Source organism: Anser cygnoides, chromosome 3 (assembly GCF_040182565.1).
Source record: "Anser cygnoides isolate HZ-2024a breed goose chromosome 3, Taihu_goose_T2T_genome, whole genome shotgun sequence".
Classification (NCBI taxonomy): Eukaryota; Metazoa; Chordata; class Aves; order Anseriformes; family Anatidae; genus Anser; species Anser cygnoides.
The window spans coordinates 34,074,663-34,091,296 of record NC_089875.1 but is presented as its reverse complement, the minus strand read 5'-3'; the positions used below and the strand labels follow the sequence as shown (position 1 = coordinate 34,091,296).

Here is a 16,634-nt window from a genome sequence, read left to right as displayed (position 1 = left end):
ACAACGTGTGTCCTTAGGAAACAACCAGAGAATAAAACTGAATGCAATTTTTTAAAGGTGGATTCAATGCACAGAGTTAAAATGTCCAGCAGTAGGTTTAATCCTGCCCTGTAATCTTTTGATGGGCACAGGACTGAGCCCAGGCTATTTAATTGCACGAAAGATCATTCTGGAGGGCATTTGGTGTTTGTGGAGGAGTGATACAGAGTGATCTGGTCAAATTATAACGGAGTATGTTCTGTTCTGCTGGAGTTAATTTCCTCCAGCTGAACTGAGTGGATCCTGCGTTTCCCTGGCCATCCCATGCTGTGGCTGCCGGGAGTGCCCCTCAGGTCCCCCGGTGGCTGCGCCCGAGGAGGCAGTGGGATCACTCCTCTGTACAGTTACATTTGGAAGGAGCTTTTAAGCTGAAATACTAACTCTTGGTGCAAAAAGGTATAGTTACCTCTTGATTCCAAGCTTTTTTCCCCTTCAGCTTCTTCCCCTTCCTGGGTATGTCGTATCTATTGACTCACTTTAGCGATAGTATAATCTCTTTTCTTCCTGAAATTATGTGGTATTAGGTACATACTCACTTCTCCTTTTTGCCTGATTCTTCATGCTGATCTGAAATGAAAAGATAGGAACAACCATCCCCAGAGAGCATCCTCTCTCTAGTGAAAGATCTTTCACCCTGTGTTGGAAAAAGCACTTTACAGAACTATTCACTCCCTCTTTAGCATTTGATGTCAAAGAAAATGCCACTGTATCTCTGCTTTGGATTACAAACACATCGTTTATTATTATCTGGCACTCAGGAGGCAAGCCTGCCTCTTGGGGTAGGTACTGCTTATTTATCTGGTTTGATCTCTCTTTCATTTAAAGAGGGAGCTTTTCAGGGAGATGCATTGCAAAGAGTCTGTCTACAGTATTCTCCTCTTTCCAGCAAGTCTCATCGTCACAGTCTTTTGCTACAATGGTCCAGTGTAGTGTGTATATAAACCTTCCCTTTTTATAATATACTGTGGGTTGGGGAGATGAAATGCAGCCTTGGTTTGTATGAACACATTTTGCAATCAGATTTCCAGAATCAGGTTTTGATCCCTTCTTATTCAAAAGCGCCCGTAACCATGAATGGTCTAATTGAAACTGGAGGCACTTGCTGTGGACTAAGGAACAATTCAATGGGATTAAGGCAATGTAGAATCTGGGCTGTTGTGATTAAATTTTGCAAATATTAACTGAAAAATCTTGGCACAAATCCTAGCCAATATGTATTGGAGCAGTTCCCCAGAAGAGAGTGGAGCTGAGCCTTGCCTGAGGTGTAGCAGCATAGCTGTTTTAACATGTCTTTCCTTTGTCTTCTCTTGACAGGAACTGAGGATGTTGGCTCATGAAGTGTAGGCTTTTTGAGGAGTGTTAAGGTTAGAGTTTGGAAAGAGCAATTTCCAGGGAAAAAGTCTGCAACATGCCAATGAAACCAAACAGCAGAAATCCTGCTGCCCTGAAAACTGACTCCAGGAGTAAGAACCTTTCTCACAACCCAGTGAGCTCCTTAGGGCATGTCTACACCATGCCATGAAGCACACTGCAAAGATCCCAGCTCTGGCCACAGAGCTAGTGGTGGGACTGGGAGCCCATGAGCTGTGTCAGTGTGGTCCAGTGACCAAGCCTGTCCTCCCTGTTCAGAGGCCAGTATGCCATGATGTTGAAAGCAAGCTCACTTCCCTCCAGGCTTTGTACTGTGTTGAATGTACAGACCAGTCTTCCTGGACCTTGCTTTGGGCTTTTTGCAAATGTATACTTACACTGGCATATTCTCTCAACTGAAGAATAAGCCTTAGGATGTGAAAGGGAAGAAGTTCCTGTCCGTGACAACAGGACAATGACATTTGTCCCTGAATACTTTGCTAACAGACTATTGAGAAGATGCTTTGTAGGATGCTCTGGTTTTTGTTTGTTTGTTTTGTTTTTGTTTGTTTGTTTGGCTACAGCTGTCTGTTAGGTTCCAGGATGAATCTGAGGTGCAGGTACTCATCTGTGAATGTACGACTTCTCAGAGAGGCTGCCAGTCTGACCCAGAGCCAAGTTTTACAGAGGTGCCACAGCTGGAGTGAGTAAGTCATTCACAGTGAGGATGTCGCAGCCTTGAAATTACTCCTCTCTGTCCTTTGGCCTGAAATAACCTATTGAATGTGTCCACTTATGAGCATCAGACTTCAAGAAGGATGTTGACTGACTGGAGAGAGTCCAGCAGGCAAGAACAAGAGTGATCAGAGAGCTAGAAAACATGAGCTATGAGGAAAGACTGAAAGAGTTGGGTTTGTTTAGTCTAGGGAATTGAAGACGGGTAGACGTGATAACACCCTTCAAGTATGTAAAAGGCTACTGCAAATAGGAAGGATAAGTTGCTCTTCATGTCTGCTGGGGACAGGAAAGGAAGTAATGGGCTTAAAGTGCAACAAAGAATATTCAGGTGAGATGTTAAGAGACGTTTTCCAGTTGTGTAACTCGTGAACTGGTGGGATGGTTAGCTGTGTGAAAACACTGCCGTGGGAAGGTTTTAGCAATGGCTGAGATAACTATCTCAACCCCAGCACCTTCAGCACAGCTGATCCTATCTGGAGGCTGGTGAAAGGGCAAAATGACCTTCACAAGTTTCTTCCAGCTCAGTTTTTTTGTATGATTTTTGTTATCAAAGCAGTAAGTCACAAAGCTGGTTCTTAATTCTCATGTGTATGTGTGTTTGTGTGTTTTGCTACTGGGCAACTGTCTGGTTTTAGGGATTGTTTTTGTATAGGACTTAGAACTAAGTTGTCCATCCTGAGATCATCCAGAAGAAAATCCCAAAGAAACAACATGGAATCCCATTTAATGGAGTTACAAATCCAAACAAACAAATGTGAAGGGCAGATTTCTCAGCTGATGTAAAAAATAAGGCTCCTTGCTGGACTAGCTGCCTTCATTGGAATCCAAAACCATCCTTCCAATGGTGGCCAGCATGGTGGTCTTTGCACTGAGTACAATCTGATGCCAATAGACAGAAGGAAACGGACACCTGAGCAGTCAGGAGCAGCCAGGAGTTGCTGGGCTTCTTTATAAATTTCAATAAAAGGGAGAGAAACAAAACAAAAGCAAAACCTGACACACACAACAGTCCCTCCTTCTCCAGTTTCACGGTGAAGCAAGTTCCAACACTGTCAAGTCAAAGATTAAATAAAAAGAAAAAGCCAAGGGCATGCTGCCATGCATATATTAGACCTGTGTAAAACAGTGACATGTACACCCTCACAGATATAAGGACTGTGAGGTGAGCAGGGGTTTAAGACCCAGCAAAGAAGCTGCCTTCTCAGCAGGTTCACTGGGCCTGTATTTTTAGCCATTCCTTTTCTTTAATCCTGTCCATTTTTAATGGTGGAGCACTAAGCAACTGACTTTTGGCCGGAGGAGTGCCTTGACATGGGTCAATGCAGAAGGAGAGGATTTGGGATGGACATGGTGGCCAGAGGTGGGCATAGGGCTGGGGACCCCCAGCTGTGGCCACCACAATTCTGCTCCCCAGAGAGGTCGGAGCTTGGCTGACCTGGGGCAATCATCAGGCTGGTTAAGAATCAAAAGGCGTTTTAGACAGCCCTACAGAAAGCAGCTCTCCCTTGTTCCCAAGCTCAGCTCCTTTCTGTTGCTCTTCTGCGTCCTTTTGTCCTCTTTTGTGACTCTTCTGGAATTTAGCTTTGAGAAGCACACACCAGCCAAGGGCCAACAAGGTCCTTTGACCTTCCACTTTGTCTGTGACAGATTCATTTTTAACTGGGAATAATAATAAATGCTGATGAGGTGTAAGTTTTGACATTCGTCTGGGAGTGCAGAGGCATGCAATTTCTAATTTTACCAAAATCCAGAAACGGGTGGATATTTTTTCTTTCATCTGCAGTTTTGAAGGGTAGCAATGCATTTGATTTTTTGTAGCTTTCAAAGAGGCTTATTCTTCACTGATTTGCTAGTTGCATAGAACTTTAAATCCATCTTTCTATTTTTAAAAAAATAGGAATGAGAAATTCTTTATTTCAAATTAAACATTTTCTTTCAAGCTAAGCTTTTTTTATTATATTACTACTTTTGAAAAAACTCACAATGTGGTTATGCTGACCAAGGGAAACGTCAATTAAATGAATAAATGCCAGAACACGCCTGAAATGAAGACTATGGAAAAATAGAAATACTTTCAAAAATACTTTCAGAGGAACAGCTATGTCTTTCTCTAGTCATTTGAAAAACATTATCTAGCTAATGTATAATGATGCACATGCTTGGTTCTGTCACTGCACCTAAAGGTACACTTCCCCAAGGAGAAACTTTGCATTGTAGAGGGGTGGGTCTTTGGGTTTCTTTACCAGGCCTCTTAGAAGTTAGGAAATCAAGAAAATAAATGTGCACCATTTTCAAACAATGCACACCAATTCTTGTATCTTTCCTTTTGCATGTCTGCAAATGTACAGGTCTAATAGAACAATGTCCCCAGGGTGGCATCTCCTGGGGAATTTTTTCACTCCCCAGGCAGCTGGAGAGCTTTCTCTGCTACCGGGACCTGTGCTTGGTGCTATTAATCACTAGCCCTGTGCTTGGGGTACACATGGGTCTTCTGAACTGATCTGCTGACATGCATGGAGGGAGGATAAGGTTTTCCTAGTTCAGTACTGGCACCAAAGCAATGCTTGGAGAACAATGCCGCTAGATGCTTCAGAAATACTCAGCGGGGCAGAGAGGTGCATACCCTGGGCAGCAGGATCACGACCTTCATGTGTTGTCCAATGAAATACCTCACATCAAATAGTTCAGCTGACCACATGCTATGTTTAGTTTTCTTTTGGGATTGTGTTTCTGGGGGATTTTTTTTTTTTTTTCTTGGCCAAAGCATTCAGTTATTTTGATATTTGGGAGTATTCCTTCCAGCAAGACCCTGCTGCCTAACTCTGTTGTGTTCTCTAGCAAATTCAGCTGATGTAAGTACAGGTGAGCCCCTGGATAACACGTTGAATGCCCACCTTGTCTCAGGGAGCACTGATCACCTGGATCCCAGGTGGCCTGGACCCATGCATGTGGAGCAGGGCCAGGGTCAGCACTGGTAGTATCTGGTGTGTGCTGGGTTCAGGCATTGCATAAACACCTGGTTGTTCCTCCTGCCCTCTTCCCATCTCTATGTGGAGACAAAGGTTTCCGTGTTTAGCTGCACCTTCTGTTCTACGCATGCAGAAGATATAGTTGCTTTAAAACGTGGCTGAATGAAAGGTGTTTTTTGAATATAGGGTATTAAGCCTTTTTACAAACCTGCGAATGGAGTGTTTACTTTGGGTTCTGAACACCCAGCCCAAGTTACTGAAGCAAGTAATCTCCTGATGCCTGTTGCCGCATGCACCAGGCTGCTACCCACGTAGCTGCATGATGAATCCAGCTAGGGGTTGTAGCCTCATTATCCTGCCTCAGATACTGGTCAGAGGGACCACTTCTCTCATACAATGTTGTTTGGGTAACATTTTTGGTCTGGAGAAAACCCCACAGTGCAGACCTGAGCTCACTCTTTCTCTATTTGCCACTTCTGCCAGCTCTTGCTCTGGCAAAACATCTTTTAAGGTCCATGAGGAATTCTGCCTAAATGAATGTCACTAAATCTGCAAACCTTTGCTGGAAGCACTGCCTCCCTTGGACAGTACTGGGGGGGTTGTAGGCTTATTGCACTACAAGCAAGCTATGGGGTGAGTACACACTAGGGCTGACACAAGAAGCAGCATTCTGGCTGCTCTCATATCCCACCTGGACCAGTCAAACTGGAATACCCCAGTACAGAGCCCTTGACCAGCAAAATGACAGGGCTGTGGTCTTCCAGGTGACTAAACTGTTATGTGCCTCTGGCAGACGACAAGAGAAAGTGAAGCCAGCTCAGGCTGCAATATCTAAAACACCTTCAGTGGAAGGAAACATGATTAAACTGATCAAATGGCTCGTGTCTACGTGATCCCATGCTGCAGAGGTAGGCAGAAAAACCCACCCCTACCAGTCTGAGCTACAGACAGCAGCATCTGGCAAAAAACTCCTTAATGTAGGTATCAGGATGCTGGCAGCTGTGATATTTCCAAGAGAAATAGTTTCATTCTTGCTTCACTGAAACATGACAAAGCAAGAATGGTCAGTGTTTGGCCTGCGCCCAAGTGTCAGGGTGCCTTATAATTGCCATGCATATGAAGACTGCATTTTCAAGAAACATCTGAAATGGAGAAAGAATGAGAAAACCAGCAGGATATGGCCAGTGGGCATGTATTTCATTTGTGTATATTTCCAAAGGCAAGACTTATGTCACTAAAGTAGCTGCAGCTCCTTTTGGAGCAGTCACAGAAGGACCAGACAGTAACAGAAAGGGTCTCTTTTCTCCCCTGATAACAAATGGGCTGCCATTTCCAACACGGTCACATTTTTAGCTGACAGAGGGACAGGGACATCTCCCTAAGACTGATCTAGGGGTTTCCTCTCCCAAAGACTGCTTCAAAGGATACTAAGGCTATGTTCATCACCAGGTCTTATGTCCCTTTTCTAAATATCTCAGAGAAGGCTGCCTCTTTGGGAGCAAGAGAGCATTAAGGCAGGAGACTGCCAGATTCTTTCAGGCCATGCCTTTGCTTCAGCAAGAGAGGAGACTGCAGCCCAGAGAGGTCCAGCTTTCCCTGCTGAGCTAGCATGTACTAGGGTGTGCGTGTACCATGAGCCTAGGTGAAGTCCCTGAGTATAAATAGGCATCCCAGGACATCTATGAGGACTCCAAGCGACTAGATGACAACTATCTCAGGTATTCTGCCCATGTTGCTCTTGCATTTCCCAGCTGCAGCCTACATAGCTGGAGAGCTAACGCAGACGGAGGATCCGGCTCCCTTGCTCCCAAGTGTCCAAGGAATGACCCAGCCATCTGCAGGAATCATTACTGTCCTCCGCAAGAGGGGACAAGGTCAAACCAATTGAATGTTGTCTAAAGAGGATCTTGGGGAGGGAATGTTTTCATTACAACAGTTCATCTTTCTTTTCACAGTTCATCAAAAGCAGGCCTTCTGCATACACACGCAAGACAAATAGGACTGAGGGGTGATGACGGATACTGTAGGCCCGCGGTGATTGGGATGACCCTCCACTCACATAGTTGATCAAAGGCAAGTAAAACAATCAGCCAGCCATCAGCAACGATGTAATATTAAACTCCCCAAACACCTCATTTAATTAAGTCATTATGATCGAAATCTCCTTACCAGATCTTTTAAGTTATACACTCATAGACCTTGCCCTAAGATAGCAGAAAAGAACTTCCGGAGGGAAAGCTGCTGTTAAAAATTATGAATAAAATAACATCTCTTCCCTCTACCCCACAAATCAATCGCTCTCTAGAAGGATACACTTCTATCTGATTTCCCCAGGAAGAGCTCAGAAAGCTGGGTGCATCATGCCTAGCATCCTGTCCCTGATTAGCCTGCTGCAGACAGCAATCGAGGCAGAACACAGCTGGCATATATGATGTCAGCTTCTTTTGGGGCCGATTGCTATGAAGTCACAAACCCTACTTTTGTGAACCTGCTGCTGGCCAAACAAGCCTGATCCAAAGCACACTGAAGAAGATGTTTGGCCGCTTGCAGGTGCAGTCCCAGCGCCGGAGGGGAGGAGAAGTGAAGGGGAACTGGCTTACAGCGGGAATACGTCAATGTGCAGAGTGCCTGGTTACCACAGAGCAGAGATTTCTGAGCCAGATTCCAGACAAGAACAAGATGGGGTGTGAAATGCAGATATCATGGAGTTGAAGCTTGAATTTTCTCTGTACTTAAAAGCATCTTCAGAGGATGTCTTAGCTCTCTTAAACATCCATGTCTGGATGCTTCCTGACTGGAGGGTTCTGAGAAACTAGCTTAAACTAGCTGGATGAATGAGCAGAGATGAGTTGCATCCTTTAGGTTTGTTGCAATTATTATAAAGACATCAGAGAGTGTAACGATGACAAATGGATAGACTTTTAATTCCTAGATGAAAAAGGCATTGTTTGTTTTTTCTCTTTGCTTTCATCATTGGCTTAAGGCAACCTAATTTCGGTACTACATCTGAAAGTGGTGACTCAGCCCTACATGCATTCCCACCCCATCGCCTGTGCACCTTGGAGATGGTGCAGTTGAGCAGTCAGACAAATCAGGGGACTCAGATGAGGGAACTCTTCGCTTTTTTTCCTGTTTTCTGTTGGGTAGAGCATTCAGCTGGATCAGCCTGATGTGTGGCCCTACAACTAGCACAGGAGAAGGGAAGGGAACTCATGGGCAGGGGCAGGAGAGCAATGCCACATATTTAGGTAAAAATCTGACTTAGATTGGCTCAGGCCATTCATGAAAACACACCTAACTCACGTGTGATCTGGTAACCTAGTGGTGAGAGATTCTCCTTCTCATTACTGGTTTCCTGAGTCATCTGAACAATGGTAATTGCCCTACTATTCTTCTCCCCTTCATTACAGAAAGACATGGCAATTAAACAGAGTAAAGCTTGCCATGGGTTTTAAGCCAGCAGTGAGTTCATCAAGTACCTGAAATGAAACCTGTCAAGGTGCTGCTTGGTATTAAGCAGCCAACTTCAGCACTTCTAGAAGCACAATTGCATTAGCCAGCACTGGGCAGGGAAGAAGGCTGCAGGGGAAGGAGCAAAGATCTTTACCCTGGACTGTTTGAAACAGAGGAGAATTGGAATTCCTGGAACAGATTGCAGCTAACATTAAAGGAGTGATGTCCCAGGGCTGGTGTAAAGAAGACCTGCACAGGCTAAGTGTATGAGACTGTTCCTTCTCGTTGCATACCCTGACAAATAGGTTGCATCCAGTACTCTACAATTTGCTCACCCTGGAAGTAGAATGTTGAATTCTGTAAAGACAGTAGGTGAGTAGGTGAAAATCAGCAGGGGAAGCAGGGTCAGGGAGGGTCGGGGAGGGTCAGGGAAGGGAAGGGAAGGGAAGGGAAGGGAAGGGAAGGGAAGGGAAGGGAAGGGAAGGGAAGGGAAGGGAAGGGAAGGGAAGGGAAGGGAAGGGAAGGGAAGGGAAGGGAAGGGAAGGGAAGGGAAGGGAAGGGAAGGGAAGGGAAGGGAAGGGAAGGGAAGGGAAGGGAAGGGAAGGGAAGGGAAGGGAAGGGAAGGGAAGGGAAGGGAAGGGAAGGGAAGGGAAGGGAAGGGAAGGGAAGGGAAGGGAAGGGAAGGGAAGGGAAGGGAAGGGAAGGGAAGGGAAGGGAAGGGAAGGGAAGGGAAGGGAAGGGAAGGGAACCCCCAAACCTGTTGTTATGTTTTACTCCATCAAAACGTATTAGTTAAATTTTCCAGGGCTGGATTCCAAATCCATTACATCATGTTTGCTAAAAGTAACAGTAATCTAAAGCCTGGGTCCCTAAAAATGAATTGTCTTTATCATTTCCAGATGACTTAACGGCTTTGTCAGATTTGTAGAGTTATGTCACTCCTAAAACTAGTTTCTTTAGACGCTGTGAAACACTGTTTGTTTGTTTGTTTGTTTTCCAGCTTCTAAGCACAAATCTGCTGCCTGTAGCACTGCACACACTGGGCATAGGCCCTTGCAACCAGATCAGCTGTACCTGTAGGTTTTTTAAGACATGTATTACTAAGGAGGCCACGTCATGCATAAACACTAAAGGCAGTATTGCTTATAGCTAGAATGGGACTCACCTTACTTAAAAGACAGAGCAAAGCTGGAGGAAGCAACTACATCTGATAATCCATGAGCAAATTGCCTGTGGATGTCAATGGAAGAGCTTTCTTTCATGAGCAAGACATAAAGCTGTTTGCTGGGGATATGTTGCTGTGGAGTTCAGGCTGCATTCAGTGACCACCCCGGCTGTGTTCCCTCTCTTTGCACTGACCAACCTAGTATCAGTCAAGAACAAAACAGTGTGGGGAGGAAGTGCTGAATGTCAAAAGACAAGAGCCCTCTAAACCTTATCATTAAGTCTTCCTCGGAGACTTGGGTTTCAAGCAGACTGTCCAAGGGTTGCGTAAATTAGACCAAAACAACCCTGGACTGTGCATGCAAAAATAACACCAGGAAAGCCTGAAGGCAGACAGTGGAATAGAGAACACAAATCATCCTTCATCAGCTTCTGGAGTGGTGAAAACTTTCCTGCGAATAGCTCATTGAGGAGGAGATGGGCTGTCCAGGAGGATCGGGTAACACTGAATTGGGGTATTCTGCTTGTCAAGTAGCCACAGAGCTAAGGGGTATCCAAGAAGGCATTTCTCCTTTACCTCTTGTTGGAGCAGTTCAAGATATTTTCTAAAATCCTAACTCACTATTTTCTAGCTTGAGGGCTAGAACATGCCGGGGGTGGTGGGGGATAGGGGGTGGGTTGTCACCTGAGGTATAAGCTTGGCTCCAGGGAGTTCATTATTTTTGCAAAGTTGAACACCATCAGCAAAAGTTCCAGAGAACCACTCACCTCTGGGGTGAGTGCATGGGGGTACAAGCCCAGACCTGGGAGGTGGCCAAGATGTCAGCTTAAGATGGCTCTCACTCATCACCATGCTGTGCTCTCAGTTGACTTAAAGCTTTCCGGTGACTGGAGTAAATTTTTAAAAAGGTTTCAGCAACAAAACAAAGAAGTCAAAGAAGAGGCTTATTTTGTTTCTAACTAAGCCAAAACACTTGGTGATGATTTCTTCCTTCCTTCCTTCCTTCCTTCCTTCCTTCCTTCCTTCCTTCCTTCCTTCCTTCCTTCCTTCCTTCCTTCCTTCCTTCCTTCCTTCCTTCCTTCCTTCCTTCCTTCCTTCCTTCCTTCCTTCCTTCCTTCCATTCTTCCTTCCTTCCTTCCTTCCTTCCTTCCTTCCTTCCTTCCTTCCTTCCTTCCTTCCTTCCTTCCTTCCTTCCTTCCTTCCTTCCTTCCTTCCTTTGGCTGGACCAGTAATTTCTGCAGTATTAAAGGCAGTGAACTATGTCACCCATGGTAGAAAGTCATCCCCTCTCTCCTTTTTGGTTACCAGGGTTCAGGGAGGACACTGAAGACTCTGACCCCATAGTTCTGCAGAAACCAATGCTGACATTCTCCAGAACAGCTGCTGAGATCATTGCCTCAGGCTTGGCTTGGTTTTGTCTGAGATTGCCAGGGCTGTCTCCCACTTCCTGAAAAATCCCACTTTTAGAAGCTAGATACCTGCGGACAATTTTCAGCACAAAAAAGCCGACAGATGAGTCAAGGTTGTGGTAAAGGGAATGATGTCTCCTCTCTGTGGACAGGGCTAAATGAGGATGCTGACAGCAAGGGACGTGTCCGGCTACCTGCCTTCTCCTGCTTGCTGAGGCACAGTCTCCAGAAGAATCATGAGTTTTTATTTATTCACTCTTCTGTTGTCCATCTTGACAGATGAGCATGAGAAGACCTAAACTTGGTGCTCAGTCCTCAATGAAAAAACATCATTAACATCATTCACCTTCCACAGCTCAGCTCCAGCTGCTCCACACCATATCCTTTATTAGATATTTATATGAATAGTAATATCCGCAGTTAGACTAGCTACGATTGCAGCAGAAAAGGAAATTAACCCTCCTGCTTCAGGGCACAAAGTGATTCAGAAAGGACAGGTTTGTCAGCCCTGCGGGAGAGAGTTTGTATAACTTTCTCCACAGCATCCGGCACCACTGGCACCTCTTCTTTCTGGGACCCTCTTTCTTCCTGTCTTTTGGGATTTTTGCTGCAGCCAACTTTCCTTTACCCACTCACCCTGTGCAAACCTTTCCCCAGCTGCAGGTAGCTTCATCTCTCCCCTGTTCATCTTGTTGTTTGTTTTTCTCAGTTCTCCCTTGATACTCTTTGCAGTGACAATTTTTGACCCTTCTGCTTTTTCTCTGCTGTGCCCTTCTCCCTTTCCTCAGTTGTCCTCACCATCCTTTCTGCCTTTTTCTGCTCCCTTTCTCTCTCTCCTCCAAGCACAGGGTTTAGAGGCCAGGAGAGGTGTAAGTGCAGAAATCAGGCGGTTTCCAGCTCTGGTGAGCAGGTGGAGTTGGCACTGCATCTGCCAGAGCTGAGCCACCTCCACCCAGCAGCACTTGCTGCCTGCAGGAAGGATTTGGGGGTCTCCCCATATAGCTCAGGATCCTCTTCTCGCACCCTGAAAGGGATGAGCATGATGCTGTGGCTTTCCCAGCCCCTTGGTCCCACCAACAAGACCCTGCAGGGCCTTCTCCCTGCCCACAGCCCCACGCTGAGGTGTGGCCCACTGCGCTGATATCGGTTCCCTTGTTATCAGGGCTGCCTCCTTTCCGCCTACTGAGGCAGGGTTGTGAAATATGTCCCTGTTTGACCCCGAACACCGAGTAACAGAGGTGTGAAGATTCCTGCAGCATGCCCATCTCTGCTTTTCCAGTGGTACACAGTAAGATGGGCAGGGAAAATATTCCTTATTACCTCCTTCAGATCAATTATACAACCCCTCACTTTGCCCACAGGAAGCTAGATAAAGATGAAAGCTCATTTTTAAATGTTTTCCCCTAATCACCTCCTTTTATTTATATTTGCATTGTAATTTGCCCGAAACTGGGTCCGTTCTGTTTGTATAGCACCAAGCACAAGGGCTTTGCTGGGTTAGCAGGGTTGTCGGGCACTACCCAGGTACCAGTGATACTGCCCTCACTGGCGTGTTATATCAGAATACATCAGTGAGCCAGGGCTGGGAGGGGAGTGACAGAACAGCCTGTCACCCAGTCCTCTATGCTGGGACATTTCACTTGTCCCTCCTCCCTGTTGCTGTAGAAAGCATAATGTTATCTGCTGTGAGAGTTTCACTGAAGGAAGTTTACACAACCTAATTCTGCTGGTACGTGTGCTGTGCAGAAGGACTGAGAGCAGACGCCCTCTCAGGACTTGTTGTTCCCATTTCGAGGTAGGAGACACAATAACAAATACTAAACAAAGAAAATAGGCTCACCCAATGCATCTCAATACAGACAACAGACTTCAAGCCACAAGGACCTGGTGCCTCCCACCAGATATCTCCTAACCTGCTCTCATCTCATCCTTTTTCATTTTTCTTTCTCTCTAATCTCTCCCTTATCACAAGCAGGAAAATGTAGCAAAGCAGAAGACGGACTCCTTCCATCTCCTGTCCCTTCTACGTGCCTGCTTTCATTCTGTGTTTTATTTCTCCTCTCTCCCATTGGGATGATTTACCTATAGCCAGAAAGTGCAACAGGTCCACGTGGAAGCCTATTACAGCCCATGGTTTGTCATGCACGTTGCAATAGGCCTGGAAGAGTGTGGTCACATACCCTGGAGGTGAGGAGTTTATAATGGCCTGATTCAAAGCCCTGTAAGGTAAATGGCATCCTTTCCATTGGCTTCAAGGGGCTTTGGATCATGCTGTAAATAGTCCAGTAAGATACTGTACATGGATACGCCAACTATTTATAGGACTTATGATAGACAAGATGTGTACTCACCATCTAAATCTAGCCACTGTGTCATCTAGGGAGAGACCAAATCAGGTCTGATGCTTAGTGGAATGGGATATATCAATGACGATGAGGGACCACTGACTGACATGTCACCTGCTTTGCTTCCCTGGAGCAGAAACACCTGAGATCCTCCACCATCTACTGCAAGTGTCCTTCCTAACAGATAGCTTTGTTCAAAAGGAAAGATGTCAAATATAACAAAGTGATAACCTCAGATTTATGAAGCTTTTCTGCAGCAAATGCTCCTAGATCTTTTCAAGGTAATCCCAGACTTCTCAGAGCCCCATAGTCATATCTTCCTTTGACTGGATCTCTGCAGCTGGGGCCAATGAACCCAGAATCTGCTAAGTCCAATGTTTGGTTTTGTCTGTGCAAGCTAACGTAGATGACCTTGGTACCCAGGATTACGTGTGTAACACGGGCTTGACTGATATCATCAGTACCCAAGGTAACCAGATCTGACAACATCAGACTAGAGTTACCTGCATGGCACAGCCTGTTCACATTCACATCTGTGAGCAAGCTCCTCGCCTTCATTCATAAACACGTTTCTCCCTCTGAGCAGAACACGGTGTGCAGATGCTATTGTGCGAATGAATTTTTTCAGACAAAGATGTTCTGACTTCTGATGCTGGAGGAGGGTGTTTCGTGTTATAGAGCGATTGCCAACAGTGATCTGATACTTTACAAACCTTCATGTCAGGGTGTGGATGGGAGCAGGTAGTTCCAACTGTTGTCATTAGATTTGTTACGGTGGTGCCTAATGATAAACCAAGAATAGCCCCATTGTCTTCAGCACTGTATAAGCACACAGGCAGAAGCAGACAATCCCTGACTCAAAGCATTTACAGTACAAACAAACAAAAACAACAAAAAAAAAAGTGTGGGATTTCTTGAAATGCTAAAGGTTTTAGCACAAAAAACAGGGAAGTGATATAGATAGAAGTGCTCATGAATGGGTGGAGAGACCAACAGTAATATACTTGGTAGATCATAAGTCTACAGTCCTGTTTCTCTATCATGAGGGAGGAGAACATAGGGCATGAAAAAAGCGGTAAGAGAGAGGTCAGGGAGTAGGACTATGAATAACTGGTGTTGGTTTTACTCCCTTAAAAATGACTCTGGCAGACATTCACTTTGATTACAACCAGCACAGACTTTAAAGTCTATTTCCACATGCAAAACTCTAGAGCCTTACTCAGAAAGATCCCATACAGTAACAATAAGTGAAGAAAAGTCAATCTTGCTTGTTCAAGACTTAGCATTGATCCCAAAATGCAGGAATGGCATGGCTATTGTGCTAGGCTTTGAAGAGAGGTACGTGCAATTCCTCAGCTGCTGGCACAGAAACGAGCAACATCTGTGGGGTGTGGAAGAGCATCTCCTTTCTTTGAAATCCCGACTGGAATTTGTGAGGTGCAGCCAGTGCTTAAATAGATCTTCCACCCTACTCATCTGCTTGGCAGGCAGGCAGTGCTGGCTGTTGTGTCTCAGGAAAGACAACAGGAAGCAAATTCCAGGTATCAATCTACTTAGTGTCACTGTGGATCCATCTGATTGCTGACCGCAGGCTGAGTTCTGCAAAGCACCTCCTTAATTTCAGGGATCTGCTTACTAGTGTTCACGAAAATACTGGAGGGCATATTTATTTTTAAGCTTCAGTAGGACTCACATGTAAACGGTCCACTGAACAGAAATTTCTGGTGCCTGGACAACACAGAGAGCCATGCTGGGGACTGTAGAAAAGGAGGGTGTACAGAAGTCAGCTGTCTCAGCCTAGTGATTGCACTGGCATACATGCATTTGGGGTCCTTACGTCCTGAGGAATGCAGTAAGTCACCATTGCCTGCGTGTGCACTGTCATGGAGTGGTAGGGTAGATTTGTTTATTCATTTTATCCTTGATCCTTTGAGACTTTCTAGTCATTCCATCCCTGTATTTTTTTCTGTTGACTTAGTTGTATAAACTTCCTCTAATAGGAGAATAAGTACGTCTCTTGTGCTGTTACCCTGAGATCCTCTGCAAGGGATTCTGCATTGACTGCAAATGATATCAGACATCATGACCCTGTAGTGACCACCCAATTACAGTTGTCCGAAGAGCTCTTGAACCTTGAGAGCAGCCCTATGACTTGCAACCTCAACTGGTCATTGTTTCTGCAAGTTTAGTTTGGCAAAGTTTATAATGAAGCTTTTACTTAAAAGTTTTTCAGGGTTTCATTGGGGAGCCCAATGACAAACTACTATGGTTGTAAAGCCAATGTTTTCAAGGTTTGATTTGCAGTGTTCAGTTTCTAGCTCCTAAAAACATAATTGCATTTGTATTTCAACAACTGGAAGCCAAAAAAAATACAATAAAAATTGCTTGACATAATCCCCCAAAGTCTAACATGTATTTCCTAAGGAAATATTAGTTCTGCCCACCAAAATGTGCCAGGTTTTGGTGTCTTTTGTTGTTGTTATTGATGTTATTTAATTAAAATCCTGGACTAGCTTTACTCACTATTTCTTGATGTTCCTTCCTCTAGCTGAATTTCTTCTTTTTTTTTTGCAGTTAAAATGCATGCATCCGGATTGCTTCTGAGCTCCTCTGCAGTGGATGACCACATAGCAGAACCAAATGTGTTCCTCTCCAATGGGGAACAAGGGATCCCTTCTCCTCCTGTCACCTGTGCAGATACTGTGCCTTTCATTTCTTCCAGTGGGTAGAAATTATTCACAGATTCAAAAGCCTCTGTAATGAATAGCTGATTGTGAATGCTCATGTTCCACGTGTCTTTACGAGGGGAAGTGTTTTCATGTTGCGTTCCCATGTGTCTTTTTTACTATGAGACCAAAAGCAATTAATCTATTTGGGTAGTTTGTTAGAAAAACATCATATGCCACCACTGCATCTGGTTTAGATATTGACTTAACACCAAGCTGGAAAATGACAGTGTATGATTTGTACCTCCCAAACTCATAACGTTGGTGACAGGTATTTGTAGTTGGTTACAGTCTTTTTATTGATGAATTCACTGTTGGTCAATTAGAAACCATCCAGTAAGCTGAGAATATTTGAAATGCGGAGCCAGTGTGGATTTTTCATCAGTGCCATTCCCTCCTAGATCATAAGAATTGCAGGTTATGGTGGCCTGAGGTCAGGA

General features: G+C 44.9%; 1 long non-coding RNA gene across 5 annotated transcripts; it reads left to right on the top strand.

The window, feature by feature from the left end:
* Positions 1 to 7,573: 7,573 nt before the first annotated feature.
* LOC106029743 (uncharacterized) lies at positions 7,574 to 16,246 on the top strand. Of its 5 annotated transcripts, none has more exons than XR_007169518.2 (4): positions 7,574 to 7,646; positions 8,507 to 8,921; positions 13,504 to 13,749; positions 16,043 to 16,246. It is a non-coding gene; the product is annotated as an uncharacterized lncRNA (long non-coding RNA). The 5 variants fall into 5 exon arrangements; XR_010830207.1 differs by having other exon boundaries at positions 7,580 to 7,958; positions 8,855 to 8,921; positions 13,605 to 13,749; XR_007169515.2 differs by having other exon boundaries at positions 7,580 to 7,958; positions 8,855 to 8,921.
* Positions 16,247 to 16,634: the final 388 nt, after the last annotated feature.